This window comes from Bos taurus, chromosome 21 (assembly GCF_002263795.3).
Source record: "Bos taurus isolate L1 Dominette 01449 registration number 42190680 breed Hereford chromosome 21, ARS-UCD2.0, whole genome shotgun sequence".
In the NCBI taxonomy this organism is placed as follows: Eukaryota; Metazoa; Chordata; class Mammalia; order Artiodactyla; family Bovidae; genus Bos; species Bos taurus.
This window is the reverse complement of record NC_037348.1, coordinates 23,602,313-23,623,312: the sequence shown is the minus strand read 5'-3', so window position 1 is coordinate 23,623,312 and position 21,000 is coordinate 23,602,313.

Below are 21,000 nucleotides of genomic sequence, written 5' to 3'. Positions count from 1 at the left end.
GGCTAAAGGCCATCCCATGCTTCTTTGTTACAAATATGTATTTATTTATTTATTTAGCTGCACCAGGTCTTAGTTGCAGCATGCAGGATCTAGTTCCCTGACTGGGGATGGAACCAGGCCTCCTGCATTGGGAGCATGGAGTCTTAGCCACTGGGCCATCAGGGAAATCTCCCGTATTATTTTACATAGTTCGCTCAGACTGACAGAGCAACTTCCACCTGGGAAATTTTGGTCTCCTGCAAAAAGGAAAAGAGAGATTGTCAAAAGTGGATATGACTGTTAAAATTTTCATTCAGAAATAGCACACATCCTTTTTGCTCATACTTACCTTACCAAAGGAAAGCAAATGGCTAACCCAGCATCAATAGGCTAGATATCTAATTTTATTAAAGGGCTCGGTGAATATTTTTAAGATGATATAATCCAACAGACTTATCAGCCCTCTTCTTATGCAGAATCTCCTCATCACTCCTTTCCCAAGAGAAACAACTCCCAACTGCCTGGAAATCGCTATATTAGGCTCAAAGTTCAGAATTGCATGTTATTTTTTTCCTCTCATGCTTTCTATTGGCCAAGAGTCCTGTGAAGCAAAAGGACACATTATACATCCCAAACTCGGCAAACAATAGTGAGACCAGAACTGAATAACCACCATGAACATCCACATTCAGAAAGACGGAGGCTCATAGCAATTAGTTTTCCATGGCCATTCTAAAGTCAAATTGTACAACTGTTGCAAGGGTTCCATACAAGGGGGACAGGGACATTCCTTGTTCGGGTCCAGATTCATCACTTTCTAAGCCTTTTAGCTCCATGCTCCAGGAAGTCCATGCTCCAATATTCTCCTTAACCACATCTGAAAAGAGCATTGAGGAATAAACCCTCTTGAGAGGCTGAGCATCTTTCTCTGCCTATTTCTTGCTCCTGGAGGGTTGGGGACAAGATGGTTCTGAGCTTTGATCCATCAGATTCTCAGGCAAGGCTGGCATTTCTGTGACAGTAGGACTCATCAAAAAGTTAGTTGGCTTTTATCTATTTGATTTCACTCAGCTCCATATGCCAATAGTGACAGCCCAAATTATTTCTATACATGAACATCTTAAGTGTATTGAACTTCTGTGGAAGAACCACACCCTTATTCTCACTTCCTTAAGTCACATCCAATTTAATGATTTATCAAGTGCTATTTTATTCAGAGATTTTTAATGAAAGGTAGCAGGTCTAAGATTTTGTGACCTTGTTCAAAGGTTTAGGTTTTTTTTTTTTTCCCCACAAATTTCAAATTTATACAAAGGTAGTAAGAATAGTATAAGAAATCCCCATATATCCTTTTCTTAGATTCATGAATTATTAATATTTTGTCACATTCACATTCTCTCTCTCTTTAGATATTTCTTACTTGCTAACTTTAGACAGGAGAAGGAAATGGCACCCCACTCCAGTACTCTTGCCTGGAAAATCCCATGGACGGAGGAGCCGGGTAGGCTGCAGTCCATGGGGTTGCTAAGAGTTGGACATGACTGAGCGACTTCACTTTCACTTTTCACTTTCATGCATTGGAGAAGGAAATGGCAACCCACTCCAGTGTTCTTGCCTGGAGAATCCCAGGGACGGGGGAGCCTGGTGGGCTGCTGTCTATGGGGTCACACAGAGTCGGACATGACTGAAGCAACTTAGCAGCAGCAGCTTTAGACACACACATACATCATTATTGCTGAACCATCTGAGAGGAAGTTGCTTTGATGATATTGTACTCAAGTATTTCAGTGTGTAATGAAGATATATTTTTATATAGCCACAGTATAATAGTCAAATTCAGATAATTTAACATTGATATACTATTCTTATATATCCTCCATGTTCAAGTTTATCCACTTATTCCAATGATGTTATTTGTCTAATCCAGTACCACAGACTGCATTTAATTGTCATGTGTCTTTTGTGTCCTCTCTTTGTCTTTAATGCCATTATTATTTGAAGAGCATGAGTCGGTTGTTTAGTTGAATATGTATCAGTTTGGGTTTGTCTGTTTAGTCACAGTGCGTTCAGTTTGTGCGTTTTTCTAGGAATGTTGCACATAGGATACTAGGTTCTTCTTAATGCCTTGCCTCAGGGTGCTGAGTGCGTGCCTTGCTTTTGGACGAGACTACATGTTAATGGTCTTCATTGTTCAAAGAATTGAAGATGAAAAAGAGCTGTTTGTATCTTTCAGTTTGCAATCTTGGAATTTTTAGACTCTAGTCCCTTTAAGGCATCAGTCGTTTTATGAGTTCATCTCTTTACTCTAGCATTTTGTCACCTCGAGTCAATAACACCAAGGCTTGCTACTAGCATACTGCTTCCAACATCCTTGCCTAAAGCCCTCAGTTCATTTGATATATTAGCTGCTTTCCAAGTTATCAGGGAAGTAGCTTGACCACTTGCTTCACTACTGCATAACGTAGGTTACCATCTCTTCAGGTTCAACATAGAACTCACCACCGTCTGGCCCTGAAGCCTATGCCGTATAGCCTATGTTCTCTTGTACTGATAGTTCCTACTACCACTTTCTCTATCAGTCTTAGACGAAGATATGTGGTCATGTGAAAATGGATGACTGTTTCTGTTCTTTACAGGTTTGCAAATTAGCACCAAGACTATAGAAATAATAGGAGGCTGCTAAAATAGACTCTATAAGTTATTCATTCTAATAAGCAATTTTACTGCTAGGAATCTATCTTGTAAGAAATATCTGAACATATGTACAAAGATACATGGACAAAGATATTTATTTCAGCCTTGGTTGTAACAGTGAAAAACTGAAAAGCACTTAAAGAGCTAGTCATAAAGAAATGTTCACTAAATTATGATGCAGTCATACTATGAGATACTTTTGCAGCCATTAAAGAGAATGAGCTATGTCTGTAAGTTATGCTATACTATCATCTCTAAAACTAGTGCTCAATGGAAGTATATAAATCAACGGAAATCTATAAAACCTGTAATATAATTCCCGTTAAATAAAAACAAGTACAAACTGCAACATTCTGTGTACATACTCATATAGAATATAAATGTTTGGGGGGGAAAAGCTGGAAAGAGCTACATCAAACTGTTAAAACAAGTGTTTCATTCTGAAGAGAAACATAGGAAGTTGTGGGATGAAGGGTAATGGAGAGGGATTTTAGCATTTTATTCTGGATTTGGCCTCTATTGTTTAAACTGTCAACTACAAACTGGCACTTACCAAGAGCATTGCCAACAACCGAACAACAAAGACATTTGCCATCTGCCTCTATGGAGATTGAGCCCCGGGCTGCTATAGCTGTTGACCTTCAACAACCCTTGAGGGAGTTCAGGGAAGACTGAGGCATTCTGTGCTCCAGGGAATCTGGTGGAACAGGTCTTTAGATAGTCGGATGTTTTTAGGAAGGATTTTATGATCTCAATCCTTGCATCTCCTCATATCTAGAGAAGCACTAAATCCCTTCATGGTGACATCAGATCCTCATGAATAACAAAAAAGCTTTTGTAAAATGAGTGCTTCATGGTATTAACTCCCCCTTCACCAAAACCATATGTATTGACCTCCCCCACGGCCGCTTTGGAGCAATCTCTCAGAGCCATCTGAGATGCTGCCTCCCAGGCTGCAGTCCTCATTTTGCCCCAAATAAAACTTAACTCACCACTCTCAAGTTGCACATCTTTTTTAGTCGACAAAACTTATGTAAAAATACGTGATTGTGTTACTTATGTAAATTAATTGTTGGATAAATAATATAATGTGTAACTCAACGGCAAGATGAACATCTAAAGGCAATGAGAAGCCTGGGGTAGGAAAGAAAGAAATGTAATGAAGACATGATCACTGTTATCAAATACTGAGGTGTCTCTCAAGGTGAAAAAGTCCTACATTTATTTTGTGTGCCCCCAGAGAGCAAGGAGACCTGGGTTCCATCCCTGGGTCAGGAAGATCCTCTGGAAGAGGGAATGGCTACCCACTCCAGTATTCTTGTCTGGAGAATTCCATGGACAGAGGAGCCTGGCGGACTACAGTGCATGGGGTCACAAAGATTTGGACAGGACTGAGTGACTAACACTTTCCCTTTCACATGAGAGCAGGAGGATGGCAAGATAAAATCAATTCATCTCTTTGAACTATCTAGGGATGGGATGGACTACTTGTGAGGTATAATGAAACTCCTGGCCTCGGGTATTTCAAGGAGGAAATTCAAACCCTAATAAAAGTTCGGGTTAAAAGACATGAAATATAGATGGCTTTACATCTCAAAGTTTCTAATTTCCATTTTTGATTGATGTTTTTGGAAACCACCACCCGCATTCTGAAGTAGATTGTTCTTATAATCAAACTTTGGTTCCTAGAGAAGTTCACAGGAACACTTGGGTCCTGACTATTGATTCACCACTTTGAAATATACTTGAGCTAACAAATTCCTCATGGGCTCCTTTAACAGGAAAAACGTCAGCCACACCTAACTACCACCACCCCAACCCCTAGGCTTCTGCAAGAGCAGTGTCAACTCTCAGACCCTCCCATTGAGTTTCAGCCCTCAGGAAAATTTCAATCCTTGGTCCCGCCATTGGTCCTTCTGCAGAGTAAGGGCTCTAGGGGTAAAGGTGGCAGATTACCCTCTACCTTACATCCTCTGGCGTGTGGTCAAGGACTAGCTAAAATCTGCTCCCAATCCACTGAACCTCAAACCCACGATTATTTCTCTGCATCTCAGTCAATTTCACATGCATGATGCTGCTCACATCCTTTGGTTGAACTGTCTGTACTCATCCCCCAAGGGCTCTCTCTCTCCTCCTCCCTCTCTTTCTCCTCCTCCCTCTCTCTCTCCCCCTCTCTCTCCTCCACACCCATCCTATTCTTCTTTCCTCTCTTCTTCCTGTTTCTTTCCACTCTGGTCTCTTACTCAGTCATTATGGTGATGTCGTCTTCCTTCTCATTATCTACCCCCAGTGATATTTCCTAATGGAGTATACTTGACCAAGAAAAGAGCACTGTCAGAATTTTAAGCCAGAGAAGACCTTAAAATATCCAGGATTACTTTCTCCTTTGTGCCTTGCACAATCGGCCCAGAGAATTTCTCATCAAGTGCTGAATATTCAAATCTCAGGTTTGCGTCTCCTCTGGGAAGTCAGACGCTTAGGAAATGAATGCCAAGGATAGACCACAATGTGGAAGTCCTCACTGGACTATGGCCCATGGCTCAAAGTATTCATTTCCGTCACATTCGCTGAGACTTTGGTAGTGAATGTATAAGCATCCACACTGAGGATCCACTCACCTGGATGTCTTAGCAGGTGAGTGATCTCCTGTACTGTCTGATGTGCATCTTTTCTGTGCAGTGTTGTGTAGACATAGACACAGATAGAGATACTCGCTGTAGATCCGTTTTTCCCATAAGAGAGTCTGAGCTTGAGGGAACCAGCTCTACTCTATGTGTTTAAGGATCTCCCCATGCTTTAAAAGTGAAGTCAGAACATGGCCAGAATTCATCATCCCATCCTTGCCATCAACATCCTTTCAGTCTAATGTTCAATTCAGAGACACAGCTTCTCAGCACTACATGTTATTTTTATGAAGACAGAACTAACTACTTCTGCATAAACCATAATTCTTCTCCAGTGATGAGGGTGAAGTCTTATTCAAAAGAGTCAATCGTATTTCATGATGGATTTAACCACTTGTCTCACATTACCCCAGTTAGAGAGACAAGTTTATACTTCCATAAATATCCAGCATCTTGCTTGTCACCGAAGATCAAATTTCTTTCATTCTTCTGCAAAGAATATTAACAATATTGAAAGCTACTACACATTTGATAATAGCACCTTACCCTAGAATCATCCTCCTGATGAATTGTCTTCACTGTTGCTTCTGAAACTGAGACCTAATTTCTCCCACTGAGCATCCAGAAAACAGATTTGTGGTTTTTAATATATATTCTTCTTTACTTTAATAAAAGACACAAATATCTCAAATGTATGCAATAAAGTAATGACAACTTTGAAGAACAAATAATTTTAAGATCTTAAAAATAAAGTTATCATAAAAAGAAATGACACATGAACATGTTTTCGGATCACTATGAAGTCCTAGAACAGCATTGTGCCTTTTAAATTGTCTGCATTCTTATTTCAGTTTAGCAGAAGTTTTGCTTTATAGGAATTGTATTTTTTTTAATGCAAAGCAGTTTGTGATTTTTTTTAAATCAATATTTCATTTATGATTCATGTTTGCTAAAGTGGATAATGTAATGTCTTAATGGATAGAAATGGATCACTGCAAGGAGGTCAGAAAGCAATGACTGCCATTAATAATACATGTCCTACAAGGTAATTGACAGACAATGAGTAGGCGAGTCACTTGGTTCCTGCACAGGCTTGCTATATGGGATGTATACAGAAATAGCTGCTGATTTAAGATCAGCACATGTCAGAGAGGCACATACATTTGTGTGCATCTTATCGAGTCTTTGCCCTCAGCAAATACTTTCTCTACTCATTCAAAAACCGAACACAGTTAATTATAGAAGAACTGCATATGATTAGAGAAATCATGAAAAATAAAATGTGCTAGCAGCCCTAATTGCATGAGGCACTGGGCATGATGTACCTTTGCTAGATGATTACATTTTCCGAGTTTCCTACACACAACTCAAGCATTTATCATTTACCTTTCTGACAATGCTCCAGAGTCCAACTTTGAGAAATATGTGCACATGCAAAATAGTATACATGTATGTACATTCACAAATAACACACTTTATGTGAACCCCTTTATTTATTTTTTTGCAGTGTATGTGATCTTAGTTCCCTGACCAGGGGTCGAACCTGGGCCCATTGTGGTGGAAATGTGGAGTCCTTACTACTGGACTGCTAGGGAAGTGCCTGGACAAACATATTTAATATGCACCCTATATACACTCATACTTTCAAAATTATATATATCCACACAGTAAATATGTCTTATTAAATATAATTCTATCATTGGAATTATGGCTTCCCAGGTGGCTCAGTGGTTAAAAATCTGCCTGCCAATGCAGTAGACACAGAAAACATGAGTTTGACCCTGGGTCAGGAAGATCTCCTGGAACAGGAAATGGCAACCTGCTCCAGTACTCTTGCCTGGAAAATTCTATGGACAGAAGAGGCTGGCAGACTACAGTCTATGTGGTTACAAAGAGTCGGGCATGACTAAGCACACACACAACAGAATTATATATGTAATCGCATCACACACAAAATTTTGAATACAAGCCTTAATTGAAGTTTATGGAGAGTGTGGCCTCTTCGCTGTGAGTAAAACTGCCCTGGTCTCCCTGGAATGGCATGACTCCTTTTTTAAAAAGTCAATATAAATGATTCTTTTTTAAAAATTGAAGTATAATTGATTTAAAATGTGTTAGTTTCAGATGTACAGCACAGTGACTCAGTTATGTATCTTTTTCAGATTCGTTTCCCTTATAGCTTATTACAAAATACTGAGTATAGTTCCTGTGTATATCAAAACAAAACAAAACAAACAACCCAATCAAAAACTAGGTAGAAGATATATAAACAGACATTTCTCCAAAGAAGGCATAAAGATGGCCAATGAGCACATTTAAAAAAACGCTCAACATCACTAATTATTAGAGAATAAAAATTACAATGCAGTATCGCCTCACACCAGTCAGAATGGCCATCATCAAAAAAAATGTACAAATAATAAATGCTGGAGAGAGTGTGGAGGAAAAGGAACCCTCCTACACTGTTGATGGGAATGTAAGTTGGTACAGCCAATAAAAGAACTTGAAGAGCCAAACCAATGTTCTATATTCGAGTGTTGTTTCTTCCTGGTATTTTAATTCAGTAATGTTCTTCATACTCTGCTGCTATGAAAGTGTTAGTTGCTTAGTCCTGTCCAACTCTTTGTGACCCTATGAACTATAGCCCACCAGGCTCCTCTGTTCATGGAATTCTCCAGGCAAGAATACTGGAGTGGGTTGCATGCCCTCCTCCAGGGGATATTCCCGACCCAGGGATCAAACACAGGTATCCTGCATTGTGGGCAGATTCTTTACCATTTGAGCTACCAGGGAAGCCTGATCACAATTAAACATGCTTCTGGGATGAGCTTTGGATAGAGAGCTATCAGAGAAGGTGGTGTAAACAGGAAGGAAATCCTAAAGGGAGTGAATATATAAGTATAGCTGATTCACTTTGCTGTACAGCAGAAATTAACACCACATTGTAAGCAATCATATTCCAATAAAAATTTAATAATGAAAAGAATTTGGCTCACGGTTAATTCAACACTCTCTGGTTCACAGCAGAGATCTGTAACATTTTTCTGTAAAGGGCCAGAGTTAATATTTTAGGCTTTGTGGGCCATTTAAGCTTGATCACATGTTGTTGTTCCTTGTCTTTGTTTTTAAACACCTTGAAAATGGCACAAGCCACCCTTAGCTTCAAGACTGAACAAAAACAGCTGTAGTTTGCCTACCTGTGATTTGGACTGTAAACTCTGAAAGACTGCCCAGGTCCAAAACCTGTCACTTCCTAAGTCAGATACATGTATGTGTAAAACGGAATCACTTTGTTGTACACCTGAAACTAACACAACATTGTTAATCAACTATACTCCAATAAAAATAAAAAGCTGAAAATAATTTTTAAATAAAATTTTAAAAATAATGGAAAATATAATGAAAAAGGAGATATATATATATATATGAATCACTTTACTATACAGCAGAAATTAATCCAACATTGTAAATCAACTACACTTCAATAAAATAAATTTAAAAACTAACCTGACACTTTAAAACTAAATTTAAAAACTAACAAGCTGTGTTACCTTTGGTGAGCTACTTAACTATTCTATGCCTTAGGAAAATGAGCAGTCATAATAGCACTTCCCTCACAGGATATGGTGAGGATTTAACAATTTAACACATAGGAAATACTTAGGAGAGCAATGATATAATTGACAGTGTGGGCCTTAGCTCTTATCAGTAGGTTTGGGAGGAGGGTTGGTTTTCCCAGTTGTTTGGGGCCCCAAATTTCCCCATAGAAGCCATAGCAAAATGTCAACCAATTGTTCTTTTCTCATAGCATATAGTGCATGGGAAGGATAAATACTGTCTGCTCAGAGTATTAAAATAGTTCCCATATGCAGAGTGGGACAAAAATAGCTCTTACCTTACAGGGCTGTTTTGCAGAATAAATGGGCTGATGAATATGAATTTGCTCATTATAATGTATAGTCTAGTTATTATTGTGGAAGAGGCCTGATTATAATTACTAATTAGGCAAGAGCTTTTGGCAGAACCTTCTTCTGGGTAATACCCCTGATGTAATATATTTGAAGCATGTGCAGCTGATCCATGCCTCTTCCTCTTGTTCCTCCCACTCTGCATTTTCATAGATTGAGAGCTGGGTTCTAGTCACCCCTCTGACCTCGACACCCAGTGAAGGGCCAAGAGCAGTGCTGTAGCTGAGTAAAAAATTTTTTTAAATGAAATGACTTTATTTGTAAGACACAGTAGGAAGATTTTCACATTTGTGTGCTCGCTTGAGCTTTCTCTTTTTTAGTGACATTTTCAAATCACAAAACACTTCCAGTACAAGATGGCTGTCAGAATAAACACACATGCAACATCCAATATACCTAGTAACTACAGAATAAATTCATGCAAACAAACACACCATTCATGCCCACACTGGAAAACAGGACGAGGCTGTCAATCAGACCTGTGCTGTGCTTAATTTCTCAGTTATGTCCAACTCTTTGCAACCCCATGGACTGCAGCCCACAAGGCTCCTCTGTCCATGGGGATTCTCCAAGAAAGAATACTAGAGTGGCTTGCCATGCCCTTCTCCAGGGGATCTTCCCAACCCAGGGATTGAACCCAGTCTTCTGCATTGCAGGTGGATTCTTTACCATCTGAGCCACCAATCAGATCTCTCAAAGCTAAAATAAATGAATAAGGTCAGTATGACACCACCTCAAGGCCTTTAAGCTTGCTATTCCATCTCTCGAATCCATTTATATAGTTCTATTTCCATGGGTGCGTGTTCAATTGCTTCAGTCATCTCTGAATCTTTGCGACCCTATGGACTGTAGCCCGCCAGTCTCCTTTGTCCGTAGGATTCTCCAGGCAAGAATACTGGAGTGGGTTGCCATTTCCTTCTCCAGGGGATCTTCCCGACTCAGGGATCAAACCTGTTTCTCCTGTAGCTCCTGCATTGCAGGTAGATTCTTTACCACTGAGCCATGGGGGATGCCCTCCCTGTTTAAATATCAACAAATAAAAAATGAAATAAAAGAGAGAGAGAAAAAAACTCTAAAGATTCCTGAAAGGATAAAAGAATATGGGATCCAATAGGAAATTTAAATCATAGGCTCAAGTGTGTGCAGGGAGGATGGTTGAAAAGATAGAGCTGCTCTAGAGGTGCTGCCAGCCCAGAGAGCAGACAGCAGAGATGCACACAGGCAGGTGATCTAAGGCGTTCATCTGGGTGCTTGTCTGGGATAGCAGAGAAGAGCTGAATGGGTTGGCTCCTCTGTTTTGTTGCCTTGGGCCAAGCATCACATGACAGGGTGCTAGCATCTGAGAGACAAGACAATATATTGCCCCACTGGCAGCCTTAGGAGGATTGGGGAGCTCCTCTTCCCAAAGGAATCATGACTGGAAGGACATCCCACTCATACAAGATCCAAGACCACTTTATTTGGATGTGGAAAGTAAACCATCTGTGGTTTCTGTCTGAATGCATTATGAAAGGGTATCCTTCAACAGAGCAAAATTATTATTTGGAACATACAAAGATATTTGTTTCAAAAAGAAATTAAAAATCTCAGTGGAAACATGGGTAGAAGTTATGAACAGGTAGTCCTGTTTCTAAAAATGAAATACAAATGACTGATGAATGCATGGCAAGATGCCCAGCTTCCCCAGTAAGGAGGAAATACCAACTAGAACCAAGAAGTGCAATTTTGTACTCATCAGAGTAACAAACTCATATAAACTTTGGATGACGTTGTAAAGAAATGAATACTCTTATTTATCACTTTTGTGAATGTAAATTTTCATAGCTACTCCACAGTCCAATGTTGGCAATGTCTTATTAGAATGAAACAATGAATATTCTCTGTGACTCAGCAGCTCCCTGTCTCAGTTTCGACCTTAGAGATACACTTGCAGGTGCCTGATGTGAAAGTTCAAGCAAGCTCATTGCAGCAGTGTTGGAGCAGGTAAGACCAGTAACAAATGTTAACACTGGAATAAATGCACCGCAGTACATCCTGACTCTGCAGGGCTTGTAAGGAAATGGTCGCAGATCTATGTGCGTGAAGGTGGGAAGTTCTTTAGACATATTATTAAGTGAGGAAAATATAATTCATGGAACAAGAAGTATAGTATAACATGATTTAGGTATAAGATCAAACTCTCCACACAAAATGTAAAGAGAAATAGAGATAGAGAGTGAGAGAGAGAGGCACAGGAGGGGTGGGGAGTGGAGAGGGTGTTAGAAATTGATTTAAATTTAAAAATAAATTGTTTTTAAGTGAATTTAAGTCAGAAAGACAAAGACAAATACTGCATATCACTTATAAGTGGAATCTGAAGTATGACACAAACGAACCTATTTATGAAACAGAAACAAAATAAGAACACCGAGAATAGACTGTGGTTGCCAAGGGGGAGGGGAGTGGAAGAGGGTAGAGAGGGAGCTTGGGATGAACAGAGGTAAATTAGTACATACAAAGGGATAAATAGCAAAGTCCTACTGTATAGCACAGGGAACTATATACAATATCCTGTGATAAACCCGAATGGAAAAGAATATGAAAGGAGAATGTGTGTATATACATTCTTATATATGTAACTGAATCACTTTGCTGTGCAGCAGTAATTAATACAACATTGCAATGCAACTATAGGTCAATAAAAAATAAATAGTCTAGAAAAATGGTATAAGGATTCACTCAGTCGTGTCCGACTCTTTGAGACCCTGTGGACTGTAGCCTACCAGGCTCCTCCGTCCATGGGATTATCCGGGCAAGAGTACTGGAGTGGGTTGACATTTCCTTCTCCAGAAAAATGGTATAGATGATCTTATTTCCAAAACAGAAACACAAATGTATAGAACAAATGTATGGACACCAAGCAGGGAAAGGGGATGGGAATGTGGGATGAACTGGGAGACTGGAGTTGACATATACACATTCCTATGTGTAAAAGAGATAACTAATAAGAACCTACTGTATAGCACAGGAAGCCCTCCTCCGTGCTCTGTGGTGACCTAAATGAGAGGGAAATCCAAAAAAGAGGGGACATAAAAGAAATGCAAAAAAGGAAAATGGCTGTCTGGGGAGGCCTTACAAATAGCTGTGAAAAGAAGAGAAGCGAAAAGCAAAGGAGAAAAGGAAAGATATAAACATCTGAATGCAGAGTCACAAAGAATAGCAAGAAGAGATAAGAAAACCTTCCTCAGCGATCAATGCAAAGAAATAGAGGAAAACAACAGAACGGGAAAGACTAGAGATCTCTTCAAAAAAATTAGAGATACCAAGGGAATATTTCATGCAAAGATGGGCTCGATAAAGGATGGAAATGGTATGGACCAAACAGAAGCAGAAGATATTAAGAAGAGGTGGCAACAATACACAGAAGAACTGTACGAAGAAGATCTTCATGACCCAGATAATCACAATGGTGTGATCACTGACCTAGAGCCAGACATCCTGGCATGCGAAGTCAAGTGGGCCTTAGAAAGCATCACTACAAACAAAGCTAGTGAAGGTGATAGAATTCCAGTTGAGCTATTCCAAATCCTGAAAGATGATGCTGTGAAAGTGCTGCACTCAATATGCCAGCAAATTTGGAAAACTCATCAGTGGCCACAGGACTGGAAAAGGTCAGTTTTTGTTCCAATCCCAAAGAATGCTCAAACTACTGCACAATTGCACTCATCTCACATGCTAGCAAAGTAATGCTCAAAATTCTCCAAGCCAGGCTTCAGCAATACGTGAACCATGAACTTCCAGATGTTCAAGCTGGTTTTAGAAAAGGCAGAGGAACCAGAGATCAAATTTCCAACATCCACTGGATCATGGAAAAAGCAAGAGAGTTCCAGAAAAACATCTATTTCTGCTTTATTGACTATGCCAAAGCCTTTGACTGTGTGGATCACAATAAACTGTGGAAAATTCTGAAAGAGATGGGAATACCAGACCTGCCTCTTGAGAAACCTATATGCAGGTCAGGAAGCAACAGTTAGAACTGGACATGGAACAATAGACTGGTTCCAAATAGGAAAAGGAGTACGTCAAGGCTGTATATTGTCACCCTGCTTATTTAACTTATATGCAGAGTACATCATGAGGAACACTGGGCTGGAAGAAGCACAAGCTGGAATCAAGATTGCTGGGAGAAATGTCAATAACCTCAGATATGCAGATGACACCACCCTTATGACAGAAAGTGAATAGGAACTAAAAAGCCTCTTGATGAAAGTGAAAGAGGAGAGTGAAAAAGTTGTCTTAAAGCTCAACATTTAGAAAACGAAGATCATAGCATCCAGTCCCATCACTTCATGGGAAATAGATGGGGAAACAGTGGAAACAGTGTCAGACTTTATTTTTTGGGGTCTCCAAAATCACTGCAGGTGGTGATTGCAGCCATGAAATTAAAAGACGCTTACTCCTTGGAAGGAAAGTTATGACCAACCTAGATAGCATATTCAAAAGCAAAGACATTACTTTGCCAAAAAAGGTCCATCTAGTCAAGGCTATGGTTTTTCCAGTGGTCATGTATGGATGTGAGAGTTGGACTATGAAGAAGGCTGAGCGCCGAAGAATTGATGCTTTTGAACTGTGGTGTTGGAGAAGACTCTTGAGAGTCCCTTGGACTGCAAGGAGATCCAACCAGGCCATTCTGAAGGAGATCAGCCCTGGGATTTCTTTGGAAGGACGGATGCTAAAGCTGAAACTCCAATACTTTGGCCACCTCATGTGAAGAGTTGACTCATTGGAAAAGACTCTGATGCTGGGAGGGATTGGGGGCAGGAGGAGAAGGGGACAACAGAGGATGAGATGGCTAGATGGCATCATTGACTCGATGAACACGAGTTTGAGTGAACTCCGGGAGTTGGTGATGGACAGGGAGGCCTGGCGTGCTGTGATTCATGGGGTCACAAAGAGTTGGACATGACTGAGCAACTGAGCTGAACTGAATGTATGCGTATAGCTGATTCGCTTTGCTGTACATCAGAAACTAACACCACATTGTCATTCAACTACACACCAATAAAGAAATAAATTAAAAATAGTTTTCATAGTGTAATATGGCCTCAAGATAGAAAACTGAAAAACACAAAGAGAAAGGAAACATCTCTAATCTCATTCCACAGAGAAAACCCCATTGAGCATTTTGCTGTATAGTCTTTCAGTCAGTTTTCTATATAGGTACAGGTTGAATTGGAAATGTTGATCTGCTGGGGAAACTCTTATTTTGGAGGGAAAAATACACTCAGGTTAGTGAACAGAGGTACAGGAAATTGTGTGAACCTGGAGCATTCAGGAGAACACGTGTGGATTGCCAACACCTTGTGGAAAAAGAGGAAACAATAGGAACACAACTGGAAAATGTTCCCAGTACAACATTCCCTCCCAGTACAGGGAACTTGGGGAGCAGGTAAGGCTGGGATTCATGGAGTCAGAGGGGATGGTGCAGAGAATGCTGTTGTTTAGTTGCTCAGTTGTGTCCCAACTCTTTTCGAGCCCACGGACTGCAGCATGCCAGGCTTCCCTGACCTCCACTATCTCCCAGAGCTTGCTCAAACTCAAGTCCATTGACTCAGTGATGCCATCCAATCATCTCAGTCTCTGTTGCTCCCTTGTCCTCTTGCCCTCAATCTTTCCCAGAAACAGGGTCTTTTCCAATGAGTCAGCTCTTTGCATCAGGTGGCCAAAGTCCTGAGTGCCCCCAAAGTGTGCCTGCATCCTTTGTTCACTCCATCAATGCCATTTATAATAATGAAATTATGAAAAGAAGCAGATATAATTGGAGCAATCAATTATAACACCTGAACAGGTGTTTGGCAGAGTCTGTGCTGCAGACAACATGAGATTCAGAGCCAAAAAATTGGAACTGGAAATACAAGGGTTAAATCTAGTAACTCTAGACCCTGCATGTGTAAGAATCTGAGCCAAGTCTGATTTTCTATGTCCCAGAAATATTGCCTATTTCAACACTGTTTTCAAATTTGTCATAGGAGTTTTTCATAGTATCTTCTTATAATTTTCAAATCTTATCTGTATTTCTGTGTTCATGTTTCATGTTATTTGCACCTCATGTTTCTTGATCCTATTTGCCTAAGGTTTGTCCATTTTATGAGTCATTTCAAAGCTTTCAGTTTTGCTGATCAACTCATTTCTTGGGAAGGAGAAATCTTTTTCATGAACTACAGCTTTTATCTCAGCTATTTCCTTCTTTCTGATTTTTCCCACCCATTAATGAGATTTTTTTGGATTTCCTCCTTACCGCATTCCTTGTGTGTTGCCCAGAGGTGGCAGGGCATATAGTTAGTAAAAAATTAATGACAATGAATGAGAAAAGGTCTTGGTCCCTAGAAACATGGAGAAGGGCTTTCCATAGAAAAAAGGAGGAAGTCAGAGAGACCCTGGCAATGTCTAGTCTAGGAGAGAGCTGACTGAATGAGGGGAGGGGCTTGTCATAACATCTCAGATCAGAGGAATAACCTTCATAAGGGGACTTATTTAGGTAGATCAGGTGGTCAGCCCTTAAATCAAGTGGAGGAAAATATTTGTGGTTATCTGCTGAGACTTTCCAGCCCCCAAACTATCCACAGAAATCTTAATATCAATTATTTTAATGATCATATTTACTAAGAATGCTCTTGTACTAAGAGTAAATAAAAATTTCCAAGAGTTCCAAATATAACACCCAGAGGCACAAGGAGACCAAGTTAGTAATTCTGGAGAGCGAGAAGTCTATGCTCAGTCAAATCCAATCTGTCTTCCTTTGAGTTTTTTATTAAAGTTTAGCCTTAGTCATCGTTGCTATTTGGTTGCTAAGTCCTGTCCAACTCTTTTGAGACCCCCTGGACTATAATCTACCAGGCTCCTCTGTCCATAGGATTTCCCAGGCAAGAATACTGCAGTTGGGTTGCCCAACCAAGGGATCAAACCCGAATGTCCTTCTTGGCAGGTGGATTCTTTACCATTGAGCCACCTGGGAAGCCTTGGTTAGTCTACTTTTAAAACGCCTGTTTCTACCCACCCTCCAAGAAACACTGGGAGCATTTATCCACCCTTGCAGTTTAGGAGTCTGAAAATCTCACCTCCAGAAAGGTACTGAAGAAAACAAAAATGTGAGATCTCCAAGACATTTGACCATTACAGTTCAGTTCAGTTCAGTTTCAGTCACTCAGTCATATCCAACTCTTTGCAACCCTAGTGTGGATTGCAACACACTAGGCTTCCCTGTGCATCACCAGCTCCCAAAGCTTCTTCAAACTCATGTCCACCGAATTGGTGATGCCATTAAACCATCTCATCCTCTGTCATCCCCTTCACCTCCCTCCTTCAATCTTGCCTAGCATCAGGGTCTTTTTTAATGAGTCAGTTCTTCCAATCAGGTGGCCAAAGTATTGGAGTTTCAGCTTCAACATCAGTCCTTCCAATGAATATTCAGGACTGATTTCCTTTAGGAAGGACTGGTTGGGTAACCTTGCAGTCCACGGGACTCTCAAGAGTCTTCTCCAACACCACAGTTCAAAAGCATCAATTCTTCGGCACTCAGCTTTCTTCATAGTCCAACACTCACATCCATACATGACTACTGGAAAACCATAGCTTTGATTATACAGACCTTTGTTGGCAAAGTAATGTCTCTGCTTTTAAATATGATATCTAGGTTGGTCATAGCTTTTCTTCCAAGGAGCAAGAGTCTTTTAATTTCATGGCCACAGTCACCATGTGCAGTGATTTTGGAGACCCCCAAAATAAAGCCTCTCACTGTTTCCATTTTTTCCCCATCTATTTGCCATGAAGTGATGGGACCAGATGACATGATCTTCATTTTATGAATGTTCAGTTTTAAGCCAACTTTTTCACACTCCTCTTTCAATTTCAACAAGAGGCTCTTTAGTTCTTCTTCACTTTCTGCCATAAGGGTGATGTCATCTGCATATCTGAGGTTATTGGTATTTCTCCCAGCAATCTTGATTCCAGCTTGTGATTAATCCAGCCTGGCATTTCACATGATGTACTCTACACATAAGTTAAATAAGCAGGGTGACAATATACAGCCTTGACATACTACTTTCCCAATTTGGAACCAGTCTGCTTTTCCATGTCCAGTTCTAACTGTTGCTTCTTGAGCTGCATACAGATTTCTCAGGAGGCAGGTCAGGTGGTCTGCTATTCCCATCTCTTTCAGAATTTTCCACAGTTTGTTGTGATCCACACAGTCAAAGGCTTTGGCATAGTCAATAAAGCAGAAATAGATGTTTTTCTGGAACTCTCTTGCTTTTTCTATGATTCAGCGGATATTGGCAACTTGATCTCTGGTTCCTCTGTCTTTTCTAAAGCCAGCTTGAACATCTGGAAGTTCACAGTTCATGTACTGTTGAAGCCTGGCTTGGAGAATTTTGAGCATTACTTTACTAGTGTGTGAGATGAGTGTAATTGTACGGTAGTTTGAACATTCTTTGGCATTGCGTTTCTTTGGGATTGGAATGAAAACTGACATTTTCCAGTCCTGTGGCCACCGCTGAGTTTTCCAAATTTGCTGGCATATTGAGTGCAGCACTTTCACAGCATCATCTTCCAGGATTTGAAATAGCTCAACTGGAATTCCATCACCTTCACTAGTTTTGTTCATAGTGATGCTTCCTAAAGCCCACTTGACTTCACATTCCAGGATGTCTGGCTCTAGGTGAGTGATCATACCATCGTGATTATCTGAGTCATGAAGATCTTTTTTGTACAGTTCTTCCATGTATTCTTGCCACCTCTTCTTAATATCTTCTGCCTCTACTAAGTCCATACCATTTCTGTCCTTTATTGTGCCCATCTTTGCATGAAATGTCCCCTTGGTATCTCTAATTTTCTTGAAGAGATCTCTAGTCTTTCCCATTCTGTTGTTTTCCTCTATTTCTTTGCACTGATCACTGAGGAATGCTTTCTTCTCTCTCCTTGCTATTCTTTGGAATTTTGCATTCAAATGGGTATATCGTTCCTTTCTTCCTTTGCCTTTAGCTTCTTTTCTCAGCTATTTTTAAGAGCTCCTCAAACAACCATTTTGCCTTTTTGCCTTTCTTTTTCTTGGGGATGGTCTTGATCACTGCCTCCTGTACAATATCATGAACCTCCCTCTATAGTTCTTCAAGCACCCTATCAGATCTAATCCCTTGAATCTATTTGTCATTTCCACTGTATAATCATAAGGGATTTGATTTAGGTCATACCTGAATGGTCTTCTCTTGTGTTGTTGGAAGAGGGTGTTTGTTATGACCAGTGCATTTTCTTGGCAAAACTCTATTAGACTTTGCCCTGCTTCATTCCATATTCCAAGGTCAAATTTGCCTGTTACTCCAGGTGTTTCTTGACTTCCTACTTTTGCATTCCAGTCCCCTATAATGAAAAGGACATCTTTTTTGGGCGTTAGTTCTAAAAGGTCTTGTAGGTCTTCATAGAACCGTTCAACTTCAGCTTCTTCAGCATTACTGGTTGGGGCATAGACTTGGATTATTGTGATATTGAATGGTTTGCCTTTGAAATGAACAGAGACCATTCTGTCGTTTTTGAGATTGCATCCAAGTACTGCATTTCTGACTCTTTTGTTGACCATGATGGCTACTCCATTTCTTCTGAGGGGTTCCTGCCCACAGTAGTAGATATAATGGTCATCTGAGTTAAATTCACCCATTCCAGTCCATTTCAGTTCACTGATTCCTAGAATGTCGACATTCACTCTTGCCATCTCTTGTTTGACCACTTCCAATTTGCCTTGATTCATGGACCTGACATTCCAGGTTCCTATGTAATATTGCTCTTTACAGCATCAGACCTTGCTTCTATCACCAATCACATCCACAGCTTGGTATTCTTTTTGCTTTGGCTCCATCCCTTCATTCTTCCTGGAGTTATTTCTCCACTGATCTCCAGTAGCATATTGGGCACCTACTGACCTGGGGAGTTTCTCTTTCAGTATCCTATCATTTTGCCTTTTCATACTGTTCATGGGGTTCTCAAGGCAAGAATACTGAAGTGGTTTGCCATTCCCTTCTCCAGTGGACCACATTCTGTCAGATCTCTCCACCATGACCCGCCCATCTTGGGTTGCCCTATGGGCATGGCTTAGTTTCATTGAGTTAGACAAGGCTGTGGTCCTAGTGTGATTAGATTAACTAGTTTTCTGTGAGTATGGTTTCAGTGTGTTTGCCCTCTGATGCCCTCTTGCAACACCTACCATCTTACTTGGGTTTCTCTTACCTTGGGCGTGGGGTATCTCTTCACAGCTGCTCCAGCAAAGTGCAGCCATTGCTCCTTACCTTGGACGAGAGGTATCTCCTCACTGCCACCCTTCCTGATCTTCAACGTGGGATAGCTCCTCTAGGCCCTCCTGTGCCTATGCAGCCATGGCTCCTTGGACGTGGGGTTGGTCCTCCCGGCTGCCTCCCCTGACCTCGGACGCTGGGTATCTCCTCTCGGACGTCCCCCCTGACCTCCGACGCGGGGTAGCTCCTCTCGGCTGTTCCTGTGCCGTCGCAGTCTGGTACTCCCGGCTTCTGCCCCTGACCTCAGACGTGAGGTGGCTCCTCTCTGCCCCGCTTAGCGCGCCAGTCGCAGCCGCCTGTGCTTAGCGTGCAGATGGTCAACACCGAAATCAGATTGATTATATTCTTTGCAGCCAAAGATGGAGAAGCTCTATACAGTCAGCAAAAACAAGACCAGGAGCTGACTGTAGCTCAGACCATGAACTCCTTATTGCCAAATTCAGACTTATATTAAAGAAAGTAGGGAAAACCCCTAGACCATTCAGGTATGATCTAAATCAAATCCCTTGTGATTATACAGTGGAAGTGAGAAATAGATTTAAAGGCCTAGATCTGATAGATAGAGTGCCTGATGAACTATGGAATGAGGTTCGTGACACTGTACAGGAGACAGGGATCAAGACCATCCCCATGGAAAAGAAATGCAAAAAAGCAAACTGGCTGTCTGGGGAGGCCTTACAAACAGCTGTGAAAAGAAGAGAAGCGAAAAGCAAAGGAGAAAAGGAAAGATATAAACATCTGAATGCAGAGTTCCAAAGAATAGCAAGAAGACATAACAAAGCCTTCTTCAGCGATCAATGCAAAGAAATAGAGGAAAACAACAGAATGGGAAAGACTAGAGATGTCTTCAAGAAAATCAGAGATACCAAAGGAATATTTCATGCAAAGATGGGCTTGATAAAGGACAGAAATGGTATGGACCTAACAGAAGCAGAAGATATTAAGAAGAGATGGCAAGAATACACAGAAGAACTGTACAAAAAAATCTCCATGACCCAGGTAATCACGATGGTATGATCACTGACCTAGAGCCAGACATCCTGGAATGTGAAGTCAAATGGGACTTAGAAAGCAGCACTACAAACAAAGCTAGTGAAGGTGATAGAATTCCAGTTGAGCTATTCCAACTCCTAAAAGATGATGCTGTGAAAGTGCTGCACTCAATATGCCAGCAAATTTAGAAAACTCAGCGGTGGCCACAAGACTGGAAAAGTTCAGTTTTTGTTCCAATCCCAAAGAAACGCAATGCCAAAGAATGCTCGAACTACTGCACAATTGCACTCATCTCACACACTAGTAAAGTAATGCTCAAAATTCTCCAAGCCAGGCTTCAGCAATATGTGAACCATGAACTTCCTGATGTTCAAGCTGGTTTTAGAAAAGGCAGAGGAACCAGAGATCAAATTGCCAACATCT